Source organism: Puma concolor, chromosome B2, assembly GCF_028749965.1.
Source record: "Puma concolor isolate L17-30 chromosome B2, mPumCon1.1.hap2, whole genome shotgun sequence".
Taxonomy (NCBI): Eukaryota; Metazoa; Chordata; class Mammalia; order Carnivora; family Felidae; genus Puma; species Puma concolor.
In genome coordinates this window covers 134,658,400-134,674,529 of record NC_141671.1, presented here as the reverse complement: position 1 = coordinate 134,674,529, position 16,130 = coordinate 134,658,400, and the positions used below count along the sequence as shown (strand labels likewise).

At 35.8% G+C, this 16,130-nt stretch overlaps 1 long non-coding RNA gene across 12 annotated transcripts in view; it reads left to right on the top strand.

The window, feature by feature from the left end:
• Window positions 1–6,553: 6,553 nt before the first annotated feature.
• The window catches only part of LOC147581273 (uncharacterized), a 276,532-nt gene continuing 266,955 nt past the window's right edge, over window positions 6,554–16,130 (top strand). For all 12 annotated transcript variants that reach the window (XR_015251616.1, XR_015251615.1, XR_015251617.1 and 9 more), the window contains exons 1-2: window positions 6,554–6,662; window positions 13,807–13,855. This is a non-coding gene — a long non-coding RNA (uncharacterized LOC147581273). The remainder of the gene's footprint in view (window positions 6,663–13,806; window positions 13,856–16,130) is intronic.

The window sequence follows — 16,130 nt, the reverse complement described above, 5'->3', positions numbered from 1 at the left end:
TGACCTCAGAGTCCATTCTAGATCCATACATAACAAGGAAGAAATTCACTGGCTCTGCCCAACTGCTTAGTGTAGCCTCCAGGCCCACCTAACCAGGAAGCTTGGCCAGAAATGCTGGGTGGCTAATGGAGTACATACATCCTATGGCTGACAGAATAGGGAAGCAAGTCAGTGCCCTTTGAAACTGCTGAGACAGAGTTAATGCCAATCCAGCTTATATTTTTACAAAAAAACAGAAGAGCAGGGAACACTCCCAAACTCATTTTGTGAGGCCAACATTACCCTGATACCAAAGCCAGATAAGGACACCATGAGAAAAGAAAAGGACAGACTAATATTTCTGATGAATAAAGATGCAAAAATTCTCAACAAAATGCTGGCAAGTCAAATTCAATAGCATATTAAAAGGATTATATATCATGATCAAGTGGCATTTATTCCTGGGATGCAAGGATGGTTCATCATATGCCATTCAATGAATGTATACATCACATTAATAGAATGAATGATAAAAATAAAAATAATATAATAATCTCAAAAGAAGCAGTAACAAACATTTGAGAAAATTCAACATCCTTTCATGATAAAACGACTCAATAAAGTGGCTACAGAAGGAATGTATTTCAACATAATAAAGGCCATATATGACATGCCCATAGCTAATGTCATACTCAATGGTGAAAGGTTGAAATATTTTCCTCTAAGGTCTAATATCAGGAAAAGGCAAGGGTATCCACCCTCATCACTCCTATTCAATATAGCACTGGAAGTCCTTGCCAGAAAATCAGGCAAGGTAATGAAATTAAAAGGATCCAAATTGAAAAGGAAGAAATAAAATTGTCTATGCTTATAGATGACATAACCTTATATATAGAAAGCCCTAAAGACTCCACCAAAAACTCAAAGAACTAATAAATGAATTCAATAAAGTTACAAAATCAATAAACACACACACACACACACACCAATTGTGTTTTTATATGCTAATAACAAACTACCCAAGAAAGAAACAATCTCATTTACAGTGGCAGCAAGAAGACCAAAATACTTAGAAATAAGTTTAATCAAGGAGGTGAAAGATCTGTACACTGGAAACTATCAGAAGAAGCTGAAGAAAACACAAATAAATGAAAAGGTATCTTGTGTTCATGGATCAAAAAAGCTAATATTGTTAAAATGTCCATACTACCCAAAGCCATCAACAGATTCATTGCAAGTACTATCAAAACTCCAATGTTTTTCACAGAAAAAAAAAATCCTAAAATCCACGTGGAACCACAGAGGGCCGAATAGCCAAAGCAAACTTAAGAAAGAACAAAGCTGGAGGCATCACACTTCCTGACTTCAAACTATATTACAAAGCTGTAGTAATCGAAACAGTATGATATTTGCATGAAAAAGCAGACACATAGACAAATGTCACAGGATCAAAAACCCAGAAATAAATCCATGCATATCATGTCAACTAATATTTGACTAGAGAGCCAACAGTGTTCAATGAGGAAAGATAATCTCATCAATAAATAGTGTTGGGGGAAATGAATATTCACCTGCAAAATAATGAAATTAGACCTCTTTCTTACACTCCTCATAAAAATTAACTTGCAAAGGATTAAAGACTTAAACGTAAGACCTTCAACTATAAAACTCCTAAAAGAAAACATGGTGAAAAGCTCACTGACATTGTTTTTGGTAATGATTTTTTTTTGTATATGACACTTCAAAATCACAATAACAAAAACAAAAATCAACAAGTGGGACTATATCAAACTAAAATGTTTTTACAGCAAAGGAAACCATCAATAAAATTAAAAAGCAACCTATGGAATGGGAGACAATATTACAAGCCATTATCTGATAAAGGGTTAGTATCCAAAATATATGAGGAACCCATAGGTCTACAACAACAGCAGCAGCAGCAACGACAAAACCAAATAATCTAAAGAGACAGGCGAAGGAGCAGGAGGGGTCTGACTTTTTTCCAAAAAGTACTTATAAACTGCCAAGTACATGAAAAGGTGCTTGGCATCCCTCATCATCGGGGAAATACAAATCAAAACCACAATGAGATGTCACTCCACACCTGTTAGAACCGCTATTTTCAAAAGGACAAGAGATGACAAGTGCTGGTAAGAATGTGGAGGAAAGGGAACCCCGTGCACTGCCGGTAGGAATGTAAACTGATGCAGCCACTAAGAAAAACAACATGGTGGCTCCTCAAAAAATAAAAATAGACCTGTCATATGACCCAGGAATCCCACTCCTCGGTAATGAAGTCACTATCCTGAAGAGACATCTGTACCCCCACGTTCATTGCAGTATTATTCACAATTGCCAACATATGGAAACAACCTAAGTGTCCATCGCTGGATGAGTGCCTAAAGAAAATGTGGTGTTCATATACACAATGCAATACTGTTCAGCTGTAGAAAAGGAGGAAATACTGTTATTTGTGACAACACGGATGATGCTTGAGGGCATCAAGCTGGTGAAATAAGTCAGATGGAGAAAGGCAAACACTGGATCATCTCACTTGTATGCAGAATCTAAAATATCCTAATTCATAAATACAGAGAATAGATCGGTGGTAATCAGAGACTAAGTTGTAGAGGAATGGGAAGATGTTGGTCAAAGGGTACAAACTGCCAGTAATAAAATCAGTAAGTTCTGGGGATATCATGGTGACTATAATGAAGAATACTATATTGTCTCTTTGAAAGTTGTAGGAGAGTAGGTCTTAAATGTTCTCACCACACACACGAAATTAACTACACGAGGTGATAGAGGGGTTAAATAATCCTATTGTGGTAATCATTTCACAATATATGCATGTATCAAATAATGGCTTTGTACACCTTAACACTGTAAAAAAAAATTAAAAATAAAAAAGGAGCCTGAAAGAACACATAAAGATATCTGTAAGAAATGACACATGGTGGGGTGTCTCGGGGGCTCAGTCAGTTAAGCATCCAACTCTTGATCTCAGCTCAGGCCTTGATCTTAGAGTTGTGAGTTCAGGCCCCATGTTGGGGTCCACATTGGGGCCCACTTAAAGAAAAACTACACAAATGTTACATATAAAAATTATGGGAAATGTAAGGATGAAATTGAATGAAGGTCACTCTATCAATCTAGCAGACTATGGGGTAGAAACACAAACTTTATAAATGAATTTGATTCAAAAGGTTTAGCTCCAATCCAGACACCTACAATGTGCCAGGCAAATACTATTAATAGCAGAGGGTTAAAAGATGGGAAATATATGATTTGTAACCATATGGTTCTTTGTGCGAAAGACCCCCAATAAAATACTTTAAACAAACTAGTATGTGTTAAACCATAAGAAAATAGTCTGGCCAGAAGGAGAGGGATTATGGTGGTTTCTGAAAGGTATGCAGGAGTTACCTAGTTTTTAAAAAGGGAGGCATGCAGGTCTAGGTAGAGGAAGCATTATCAGGAAAGGCACAGAGGTGTGAAACAGTAAGGTGTATCCGTGTGAATATCATGATTTGACATTATTACTGAAATGTAAAGTAAGGAAAGAGTGATTAAAAAATATTGATGAATGGTTCAATGTGGAAGAAGAGTAGGGATACAGCATTTTATTACATTGCTGGATTTTATACTCTAAGATTTTTGTGTTTATGTTCATGGGAGATATTGTTCTTTATTCTTCTGTTCTCGTACTGCTCTTGTTTAATTTTTTGTTTTAATTAAATTACACTAGACTCATAAAATAATTTATTTGGATAGTTCTTTTTTTTCGCAATTATTTAGAAAAATTCGTAAGATTGGAATGATCGATCGTGGAATTTTGGCAGATTTGCTGAAACACTGTCTAGGCCCGATGCTTTCTATCTGGGAAGATTTTATATTTTTAATTCAACTTCTTTGGTAATTATGTCTACCCAAATTTCTGTTTCTTCTTGATCAATTTTGTCCTTTTTTCTATGTTTCCAAATGTATTGGCATAAAGTTCATTATATCTTATTCCCTTTTTTAAATCTTATTTCCTTTTTAAGTCTCTGTTGTAACTGTGTTCTTTATGCTGTTTCAAATATTGTTTACCTTTGTCTTGTCTCTGTTTTCTTGATCTATCTTGCCAGAGGTTTCTCAATTTTATTTATCTTTTCAAAGAACCAGTTTGGTTTTGTTTATATTCCCGTCGTATGTTGAATTACATTTCCTTAGACTTCACTTCTCCTCCTTGTTTTTCTTCCCTCTGCTTCTTTGTGTTTCTTCTGTTCTCTTTATATCATTTAGGGTTGAATGTTTAGGTTATCTATTTTCAGTCTTATTTTCTACTCCCTGGACACGGTCCCAATTTTACATTTATTTCTGTTGTTATTTGATCAATGCCTTTCTCTCCTTTTAGATTCCTTTCATTTGGGGACTATTTCAACTTTTTGCTCTAGTGTCATACCTAACCCTTAGCACAGTGCCTGAGTCATAATAGTGGCTCAATAAATTTGTGCTGAATGGATGAATGTTTGCTATAATTTGTAAAATGCAGCACACTATACAAGTTAAATTGCTGATCTATTTATCTGGTCTCAAGATAGTAGAGTAGCTTGGAGCATATTAGAATATCAATGCAGCTGTCTAAGTAAAGTGATAGAACCAATGTGTTTGAGAGATATTTTCATCTATAACCTAGGGGAGTACGAATGTCTTCAGGCAAACACTTTCTGAATGGCTGAGTGTTACAAAAACAGAAAAGTCAGTCATTGAAAGTGTTTATGAAGTTCACCTGAAGACTAGCGTCTGCTTTCTGCTTCAGTGAATTCTATGTCAAGCAGTCCTTGCTCAGTGGGATAATGATCCAATTTTCAATTTCTACTGCAGTGAGTAACAAGAAATTATCCTTCATTTCTGTTAAAACATATAAATATTTGTGGAGTCTGTTAGTCCTAAGTTCAAATTCCGGCTGTGTTCCCTTAAAAAAAATTTTTTTAATGTTTATTTTTGAGAGAGAGAGAGAGAGACAGAGAGCACGAGCGAGCAAGGGAGGGGAGAGAGAGGGGGACACAGAATCCAAAGCAAGCTCCAGGCTCTGAGCTGTCAGCACAGAGCCTGATGGGGGCTTGAACCCACTGAGAGATCACAGTCTGAGCCAAAGTCAGATGCTTAGCGGACTGAGCCACCCAGGCACAATTCCCAACCCCCCTCCACCCCCAACCCCCGCCACTCCTCCTCCCTCCCCACCAGCTGTGTTCCTAACTACCTGTGTGACTTCAGGCCAGTGACCATCCCTCCAAGCTTCAGTTCTTTTCTCTGTGTAATGGGGATGCCTGTAGCTCCCTCTCTCACTGTAGTGTGAGGATTAAGTAAGAGAATGAATGGAAAGTGCTTAGCATGGTATCTGGCACACAGCAGGTAAATATCAGTAAATATCAGTTGTTATTGTTGTTGCTATTAGCTGTATGAGCTTTTCATGGGAGGGACCGTGTCTTATGCATCTATACCAGAAGCCCAACATGTGTAACTGGCCTAGCCCAGGCATGACTGTAGACTTGAACTGAGATTCTCGTGCTGCTGATGCTGAATGATAGACAAAGAAAAAGAAGCTATGGGAGAAAGGAATTCAGGCTTTGTAATTATTCGGCCATGTGCTTCGAATTTGGGTTTAAAAAAGGCAATGGCGGGGCGCCTGGGTGGCCCAGTCGGTTAAGCACCTGACTTCGGTTCAGGTCACGATTTCACCGTTCATGGGTTCGAGCCCGGCGTTGGGCCCTGTGCTGACCGTTGAGAGCCTGGAGCCTGCTTTAGATTCTGTATCTCCCTCTCTCTCTAACCCCTCCCTCACTCGTGCTCTGTCCCTCTCTGTCTCTCAAAAACTAAATAAACGTTAAAAAAATTTTTTTAAATGTAATAGTGAAAGAATTTGTTCTAAATATCTCCTACGCTGGATTTAATCATTTGAATTGAGCCATTGGCAACAATATTCCAGGGAAATAAGGATGAACAGGTGCAATAAAAAGTGATCTTTCCTATTACGCTAAAAATGGACACATTCCCTGGGAAAACGTCTCACCTAAAATTGCTTTCATAGGTGCAACTCCTTGCAACCTTTTTATAATTTCTGTAATGGGAAAAACCCGATTTAAATCATGCTACTCTGAATTCATTCAAAAACAGATAATGAATAACATTACTTGGCTTCTGCAATGACACAAGGCATGGAATAATAAACTACGTTACAGTGAGACCCTCTTCGTCCTAGATCTTGTGGAGCTGTTTATCAGAAGGTCAGTAGCAATGCTATTTCTATTGGAGCATTTTCATTTACAAAATTAACATATTTGAAAAGTGACTTTCAATAATGACACAAAGCATAAATATAAAAATCTGTACACGCTATAGCTCGTATAAAACATTTTTTTGGCATCAATTATTGTTGTAATTTAGGCTGAATAATGCCAGCTATTTTGCTGCTGTGCTGAAGTCCTCTTTTTTGAGCCCACAATGAACCTGTAATACTTATGGAAAGAGTTACCATAGCAACCTATATTGATGTCACAAGCTCAGGCTTCTGACTTCATTGCATAATGCGGTAGCAAGTGGATTTGCAGCAGAAACACCCTGCTAAAGAACAAGTATCTTGGTTCCCAGCAAAGAGGACAAAGGAGAACAGCAAGTTATAGGGAGTTGAATGCTGGATTGTGAGTCAGATTGTCTGAGTTCTTATTTTAAACCTGCTTCTCACTTGTTGCCTTGTTTTGAGTAATCGTGTTTACATGTGTGCACTGAGGTTTGAAGCAAGAAATCTCCTATCTCTGGGATAGACATAGAAGAGAAAACTCAGTATTTAATGTTTTAGCATTTGGGGGACATCTTAATAAGGCTAAAACACCCTAAAAATAACTTGGAAAGCAAGGAATTACTAATGTCTTGTAGTAGGTAACTGGCTAGCTCACAAAGATAAAGAGAACACTTTGGAAAAAAAGCATAGAGCTAGGGTTTTTGATTTTGATTTTTTGAAATAGTAATGGGTAAAGGGTATGATTGATGTCCTAATCTTAACTTTAATAAGAATGTGGAGAACTCTTACATAAATATGTCATATTACATAGCTGTATCTATTTAAGGATGTTTTGATATGTCTCAGAGAAGAGAAAGGTTAATCTGTATCTGTTAGTGGGTATGATGCTTCTCATGTTTACACTGTGTACATTAAATCATAAATGTTTATTTTATCATGCAAATGTTTATCCTCATTAGAAAACAATTAAATAAGTGAAGTGGCTTTGCTAATTTAAAATAAAATTAAAAAAAATTAATGATATCCTTTTTTAGACAGGCCTACTCTTCCCTTTGGAACCCTATAACCTGTCCATTATGTCAATCGGTCTAGGTTTTTATTATATAGTAAATTTCAGAATTGAGCTTCTTTGGGTATTTGAAAAGGCATTTAAACTAATAAACTTCCTCACCAGAAACTAAGGTGAAAACATGGTGCAGCTTTTCGTTTTATCTAAGGTAACAAGCTAGAACATTTTGATAGAACTATGGCCCTTCCCACCCCCTCTTTCCATATGTTTCAAAATCATTCCAAAATATCGGCGAAGATTTAACATGCTAAAAAACTTCATTAGCTAAATTCCCTGTTAAATAACCCTCAGAAAGAAATAAGTAATTTTTCAGGTCTTAGAAAAATTTTAAGTTACTGTTGAAAAATGTAGAGCAAGGTAGAAGCTGGGGCCATGTTTTTGATAAGTTCTTAATTGCATCTGAACTCATTACCTCACTGCACAAGTCATTTGTGTGAGTCATAAAATCTTGCAAAATCTTTCAAAAACTAGAATTTGCTGTACAGTGTTTCATGGAATATCTAAGAGTAAAAATTAGTTTTTTCATTATAGGCATTATGTTTATCCAACTAGCTAATGTGTTTTTTTCCTATACTAGGCAAAAGACTTTTCGTGTGTTTGTGTGAATTTAATTCAGAAGATTTTTATTAACTTTATTACCATGAGAAGGTCCTGAATAAACATAGTAAAATTTTGTAAAAAAAAAAATCATACATTCTTCATTTTTTTTCATCTTAAGCAAAGAGAGGAATCAGTAAAAATGGTTGTTTCCTTTCTGAATTCTACTTTGTTCCTTGCTCTAAATTCTACCATTTCGAAGTACAACTCCTTTAAATAACAGAGACTAAACATCGCTGAAAGTCACATCAAGAAATCACACCTATAGAAGGAGCTATAGCTATTTTGTTTTGTTTTGTGATCACACTGAGGTCCAATAGATTTAAATAACTTGCCCAAAGTTAACTGGTGGAAGAATACATACCTCAACTAAGGATCGTTCTACCACATCAAAGTGTCCTGATCCTGCCTGATGGCTTTTATCCAGAGTCATCTCCCTTTTAGATAGTCTGATATATAGTCCTTTTCTTCTTATTTTTTCTTAATTTCTTGGTTTTATTTTTTCCCCTAAAAAATCTCACTAGAGATTATAGAAAAATTTATTAGTCTTTTCAAAGAGCCAACTTTCGGCTTTACTTATTGCTCTCATGTATCTTTTACTGTGTAACAATCTACCCTCAAAACATACTGGTTTAAAACAACCACACTATTTCACTATCTCATGATTTTGTGGGTTAAGAATTCAGGTAGGGTCATTCTTTTGCTTCTTGTGGTATTGACTAAGTTTACGGGGTGGTATTTGGTTGGTGGTTGGCGTGGTCTGGAGAGTCTAGGATTGCTTCACTCAGGTGCCTGATGCCTTAGCAAGGAAACCTAGAAGGCTAAGCTTAGATGGGTTTCTCCCTGTAACCACGTAACACAGGGCTTCTCCACATGGCCTTTCCAATGGAGTTTTGAGACTTCTTACATTGCAGTTTGGAACTCTAAGAATGTACAGGAAAATGGGAAGTAGAAATGGCAAGTTTTCTTAAAGTCTAGACCTAGAACTGGCAAAATATCACTTCTGCCATACTTTTAGAGCAGTCATAGAACAAAGATTCAAGGGGAAAGGAAATAGATCTCTCCTGTCAAAGGAAAGAGTGTCAAAGAGTTGGAGCTATCTTTATTCTATCGCATTGATCCTGTGTTGTATTTTAGTCTTCTATTTCAACAATCTATTATTTTCTTTGTATCTTCCATCTGTTTTCTTTGTTTATATTCTATCATTCACTCTCCCCCCCTTCTTAGGTTGGATGTTTAAATCATTTTTTTTTCATCATTTCCTCGTCTAATATAAGCCCTGAAGGGTAATTTTTTTTTTCCAATTACAGCTTTCATTGCATTTCAAAGTTTTAGCTATATTGTTATTTTGCTCATTGTTCAGTTTTTTCCCAGTTTTCCATTATCATTTCTTTTGTGATCTATGAGTTATTTGGAAGTGTGGTTTTAAAATTTCAATCCCATAGGGTCTTAATATTAATAATGTATCTACTTGGGACTTAAAAGACATTCATCAAATACAATGGATTATCCTTTTTTGGATCCTGACTTGAACAAACTTAAGAAAACATATGAGATAATCGAGGGAAATTTGAACACTGACTGGATATTTGGGGAATTTTTATATATTAAAAAATATATATAATGGTATTATAGTGATGTTAAAAGTGTCCGTTTTAAATAGAGTTAGAAATATTTATGGAATGAATTTACTTCAGAAAAATTCAGATGGGAGTGGGCATATAGATGATAAAAGATTGACTATGAGTTAGATAACTGATGAAGACAACTGAAGGGTACAAGCATTCCATATTCGCGTGTGTGAACTTTTTCATAAGTTGTCAAAAGTTTACCTTATAATAATTTCTCATTTAGTTGCATTGTGGCTAGAGAATTAGAGTATATTGAGTATATATATGAATTATATATTCAAATATACATATACACAAAAATACAAAGATTATATATATTCTTTCTATACGATGTAGCGAATACACTGCACACACACACACACACACACACACACACATAATGAGCTTATTTTATGGACTGATGTATTAAATTTTGTGTACTTGAGAAGTAAATATGGAATATCTTTCTTTCTTTCTCTCTCTGTTTATCTATATATATCCATTAAATCAAGGTTGGTAGTCCAAAGATTTTTTTTTAGTTTTTTTTAAATAGATTTTTAAAAGATTTTTTATAGATTCTTTTTCCTCCTAAAACTATGGATAATTGAGAAATAATTGAGAAATTTAGAAATCCATTAAATCATGGTTGGTAGTCCAAAGAATTTTTTAGGTTATTTTAAATAGATTTTAAAAATATTTTTTATAGATTCGTATAGATTTTTCCTGCTTAAACTATGGATAATTGAGAAATGTGTATTTCATCCTCACATTATTATGATGATTTGTCAATTTCTCTCTGTAGTTCTTGAATGTTTTGCAGTATGTAATTTGAGATAGGTTCGTAATACATATCTAAGTGTTAAATCTTACTGGTAATTTGAAATTTAATCTTCACACAGTATCACCTCTTCTTCCTGATAGTTTTTTATTTACCTTAAAGACTATTTTTTTGATATTAATATAACTCTCCCAGCTTTCTTTTGGCTATTATTTTGTGGATATCTCTCTCAATCATGTTTTGCTTTCATATTTTAGGTTATGTTTTTCATAAGAGCATATAATTGAATTTTTGTTTACCTAGCCTTAAAATTTCTGTTTTTAACTGGAAAGTTTGGCCTATACACATAAATATTGTGATTAGTGATAATATTTATTTATTTCTATGATCTTAATTTGTACTTTCTGTTTGTCCATTTTTTTCTATGCTTCTTTCCTTCTTTCTTTCTTAGCCTTCGTATCATGTCATTCATACTATCTGGACACACTCCTTTCTTCAATCCTCTGTTGGCTGATTTGAATTGTGCTTGGTATTTCCCTTAATCTGACCTGTCATGCACCATATTTTATAGAAACTGTTAAATTTTCCATCTTTTAAAGGAAAATTTCCAGATATTCTAACATAGATAAATGTTTTAGCTTTAAAATTTTTGGTTACTTCAGAAGTTTTAGGATAGAGTTGCTGAACAGATGGGATATAACAGTATTCTTTAAACTAGAAGTCCTTGGGGCCTGGATGGCTCAGTCAGTTGAACATCTGACTTTGGCTCAGGTCATGATCTCATGGTTCATGATTTCAAGCCCTGCATCGGGCTCTCAGCTGTCAGCACCGAGCTTTCTTTGGATCTATGTTCCCCTCTCTCTCTGCCCCTCCCCACCCTACTCTCTCTCAAAAAATAAGTAAAAACATGACAAAAAATAAACTGGAAGTCCTTAAACTGCATTTGAGGAATAAGGCCTGAACATGAAATTCTAGTGAATAATAGAATAAAAAATGAAGCTGAACTTAATGTTGATGGATTGACGATGCAGGGAGCCACTTAATGTTACAGTTTTCAAAAGAGTAAAAGTTATCAAACTTTTCTCCTAGAAGAGAAGGTGACCTGATGAGAGCTGTTGGAGAAGATGGCAATTGTGAATAGGTACTGAGTTAGGAGGACCTCAACTTCAGGAAGCCAGGTTAGGAGCCCTTTTTGAATTAATCGGAGATGATGGCCAAAGGGCTGAATGAAGATGTGAACTAGGGTCTGGAAATGAAAGCTATTCTCTGACTTAAGCATCGGTAGTTATGTAAGAAGAAGTTGACGGAAAGAGAAGGAAGCAACATGGCAGTGATAATTGCTTCTGAACTGAGCAATTAGAACATCATGGCTTCCTGCTACCTTCTCTGTTTATATCATAATCTGCTGCTACTAGCTTCATCCCTTATTTTTTTATTTCAGAGTTCCCTAGAGAGGAATTCAACTTGTGCGGCTTCTTTTCGCACCAGGTCTAGAGTCTTGCTTGCTGGCTTAGTTAGTGGATGAGCAGCCTTTGTGGTGGGTGTGCACTGGTGCGGCATCGTCCCCTGAAAAGTGGGAAGGATTATCTGATACAGACATCACCATATCCCCCGAGCAGGGACTGTGATCTGAGCAGGTCTCTTAGTCTCAGCACCCCAGAAAGCAGAGTCTGACCTAAGAATTTATGTGACTTTTTATCAAGGCAGGCAGGAATGAGTGTAAAAGAAATCTTACGGTAGGGAGAGAGGGAAAGCTGGCCAGAGGGTGTGTTGCTGAACTATTAGCACTGATGTAGTTTGCTTCGTGTTGTAGGGGTGTCCTGTGTAAGGCCACATCAACTGCATCTCAGAGAGATCATCATAGAGACTTGAGAAAGAGGAAGGACTTATCTTATTTGTTGTTGTTGGCCATTGGTTGAAAGTTTGCTCTATTAGGACTTAACTCCCCTGAAGTTCCAGACTGCACAGTTGTGGGTCTTTTAACAAGACTGCTCACACCTCAGTGTCAGTAAGGAAGTTCTGGGTTGGTGAGAAATGCCCGGTTTGGTGCGGTCTTAAAGTAAGGTACTGTCATGTTCTGCCTGAATGAGATCATTCCCAACTCAAGCAGGCCTGGTTACTGAAGCAGTGGTTGAAACAAAATACACATGAAGTAGAGAGATTGTGAATTGGTGTGTAGGAGGTGGTGGATACAGAAGACAATGATGGACAAGCTAGTTAAGGGGGTGAGGATGGGCCAGGGGCATAGGACACAAAGGCACTTTCATATCCCAAAGTCTTAAACAGAATAATTCAAATAAAGCCCAATAAGTATTTAATGAGCCTCTACTCTTTGCAAGAAACTGAATTTATATCCCCCCAAATGGGGTGCCTGGGTGGCTCAGTCGGTTAAGCATCTGACTTCGGACCAGGTCACGATCTCACGGTTCCTGAGATCAAGCCCCGCGTCAGGCTCCGTGCCGACAGCTCAGAGCCTGGAGCCTGCTTCAGATTCTATGTCTCCCCCTCTCTCTGCCCCTCCCCAGCTCATGCTCACACTCTGTCTCTGTCAAAAGTAAATAAACTTAAAAAAAACTTTTATATCCCTGAAAGTAAGCAAGAAGCTTTACCATCAAGTGGAGGAAATAGATGTATATACATGTGAAATACAAGACATCATGTGTTAATATCATCCTCTATGATAAACATGCACAAGAGGAGCACAGTGGAGGCAGTGGTGAATTTTGCTTGCAGGAGTAACAGAGTCTTTGTAGAAAGTTCCATGTGGCTTTAACGATTAAAGTTAAAATTTTGATAAACATGTGAGGGCTATCTCCTTATAAAATATTTACAACAAATCTTTAGAGCAACTGTATCTCTGCATCTGTATTTTACTAAAATGATACCCTTGCATTTTAGATATATCACACTGAAAAGAGAAATGAGAAATTGAAAATTTGAAAATTTATTTTTCCTTTATCCGGAAGTGAATAGTACTTTTTTTCATGTTTCCGCACAACGCCTGTGGGTTTATTTTAAAAATGATTTGCCAGAATCTTTACATAGTTTCTTGAAATGGAATTAATATTAAAAATTGCCTTCTGTGTTCCTTGTCTTTCTCCCTCCATGTAGAGAATGAAGGAGTGAACAGGTGAAGAGCTGAAGGAATGGGGGCTGCAGGAAAACAAAATACAGATCTTGAGATGGATTAGAAAGATTAGGTATTTTGAGTTTTCTGGAACAAAATCTGATGCTGCTGCCAGGGAACACTTTCCTGGTCTGAATTTGTTTTCCCAAAGAAATGAAATAAGGTTGAAGAGATGTTGTAAATGGGGCAGACAGAACCCAGGCAGTGAAAGAGAGCTAGACACAGGAATGGAGAGCTATGACTCTGGGGCTAGCCTAACTGTAACAGTGACTAGATCGTTCATCCTGACCAACCTTTGTCTTTTTTTTTTTTTTTTAATTCTAATTCCAGTGTAGTTAACATACAGTGTTCTATTTATTTTAGGTGTACAATATGGTGATTCAAGTCTATTCCTTACTCAGTGCTCATCATGGTAAGCGTACTCTTGATCCCCTTCACCTATTTTATCCATCCTCCACCCACCTCCCCTCTGGTCTCCATCAGTTTGTTCCCTGTATTTAAGAATCTGGGTATTTTTGTCTTTTTTTCATTTGTTTATTTGTTTGAGTGAAATCATATGGTATTTATCTTTCTCTGACATATTCTGCTTACTATTTTACTCTCTATATCCATCCATGTTGTTGCAAAAGGCAACATTTAATTCTTTTTTATACCTGAGTAATATTCCATTATATATATTATATATATATATCTTTATCCCTTCGTGTATATCTAACCCTTCATATATTGATGGACACTTGGGGTGCTTCTATTGTTAATGGAATTGGCTATTGTTAATAATGGCTATTGTTAGTAATGCTGTGATAAATGTAGGGGTGCATATAACTTTTCAAATTAGTATTTTCATATTCTTTGGGTAAATACCAAAGTAGTGGAATTACTGGGTCATATGATAATTCTAGTTTTAATGTTTTGAGTAACCACTCTAATTTTTCTGCAGTGGCTGCATCAATTTGCATTCTCATCAACAGTGTACAAGGGTTTCTTTTTCTTCACATCCTCACCAACACTTGTTGTTTCTTATGTTTTTGATTTTAACCATTCTGACAGGTTGAGGTGGTATTGTGGTTTGATTTACATTTCTCTGATGATTAATGATGTTGAGAATCTTTCCATATGTCTGTCGGCCATCTGGATGACTTCTTTGGAGAAATGTTTGTACATGTCTTCTATCCATTTCTCAATGGGATTTTGTTTTGTTTTGTTTTTTCTTGGTGTTGAGTTGTATAAGTTCTTTATATAGTTGGGGTACTAAATCCTTATTGGATGTATCATTTGAAAATATCTTCTCCCATTCAGTAGGTTGTCTTTTAATTTCCTTTGCTGTTCCTTTTAATTTCCTTCACTTTGATGTAGTCCCAATAATTAATTTTTGCTTTTATTTCCTTGTCTTAGGAGGCTTACCTAGAAAAATGTTGCTACAGCTGATGTCAGAAAAATTACTGCCCCTTCTCTATTCTAGGATTTTTATGGTTTCAGGTCTCGCATTGAGGTCTTGAATCCATTTTGAGTTAATTTTTCTGTATGGTGTAAGAAAGTGGTACAGTTTCATTTTTTTTTTTTTTTACGTGTAGTTGTCCAGTTTTCCCAACACTGTTTGTTGAAGAGACTTTTTCTCATTACGTATTTTCTTACCTCCTTTGTCAAAGATTAATTGACCATATACTCACGGGTTTATTTCTGGACTCTCCATTCTGTTCTATTGATCTATGTGTCTGTTTTTGTTCCAGTATCATGTTGTTTTAATTACTACAGCTTTGGAGTGTATCTTGAAATCTGGGATTGTGATACCTCCAGTTTTATTCTTCTTTTTCAAGATGCTTTGGCTATTTGGGATTTTTTTTGTAGTTCCATACAAATTTTAGGATTATTTGTTCTAGTTCTGTGAAAAATGCTTTTGGTATTTTGATAGGAATTTCATTAAATGTGTAGATTTCTTTGGATAGTATGGATATTTTAACAATATTTGTTCTTCCAATCCATGAGCATGAACTATCTTTCCATTTGTTTGTGTCATTTTCAATTTCTTTCAGCAATCTTTTACAGTTTTTGAAGTACAAGTCTTTCACCTCCTTGGTTAAGTTTATTCCTAGATATTTTAATATTTTTGGTGCAGTTACAAATGGGATTGTTTTCTTAATTTCCCTTTCTGCTATTTCATTATTAGTGTATAAAAATGTAATGAATTTCTTTATATTGATTTTGTATCCTGCAACCTTACTGAATTAATTATTCAGTTCTAGCCATTTTTTTTGGTGGAGTCTAGGGTTTTCTCTATATAGTATGATGTCATCTGCAAATAGCAAAAGTTTTACTTCTTCCTTATCAATTTGGATGCCTTTTATTTGTGTGTGTGTGTGTGTGTGTGCTGTCGCTAAGATTTCCAGTACTATGTTGAATACAACTGGAGAGAGTGGACATCCTTGTCCTCTTTCTGACCTTAGGAGAAAAGTTCTCAGGATTTTTTGCCAATGGCCATGATGTTAGTTGTGGTTTCTTTATATATGGCCCTTATTACATTGATGTATGTTCCCTTTAAACCCACACTGAGGGTTTTTTATCATGAATGGATGTTGTACTTTGTCAAATTATTTTTTCTGCATCTATTTAATCTATGTTCATCAGAGATATTAGCCTGTTTTAGTTCTCTTTTTCAGTGGTATCTTTACCTAGTTTTGGTATCAGGG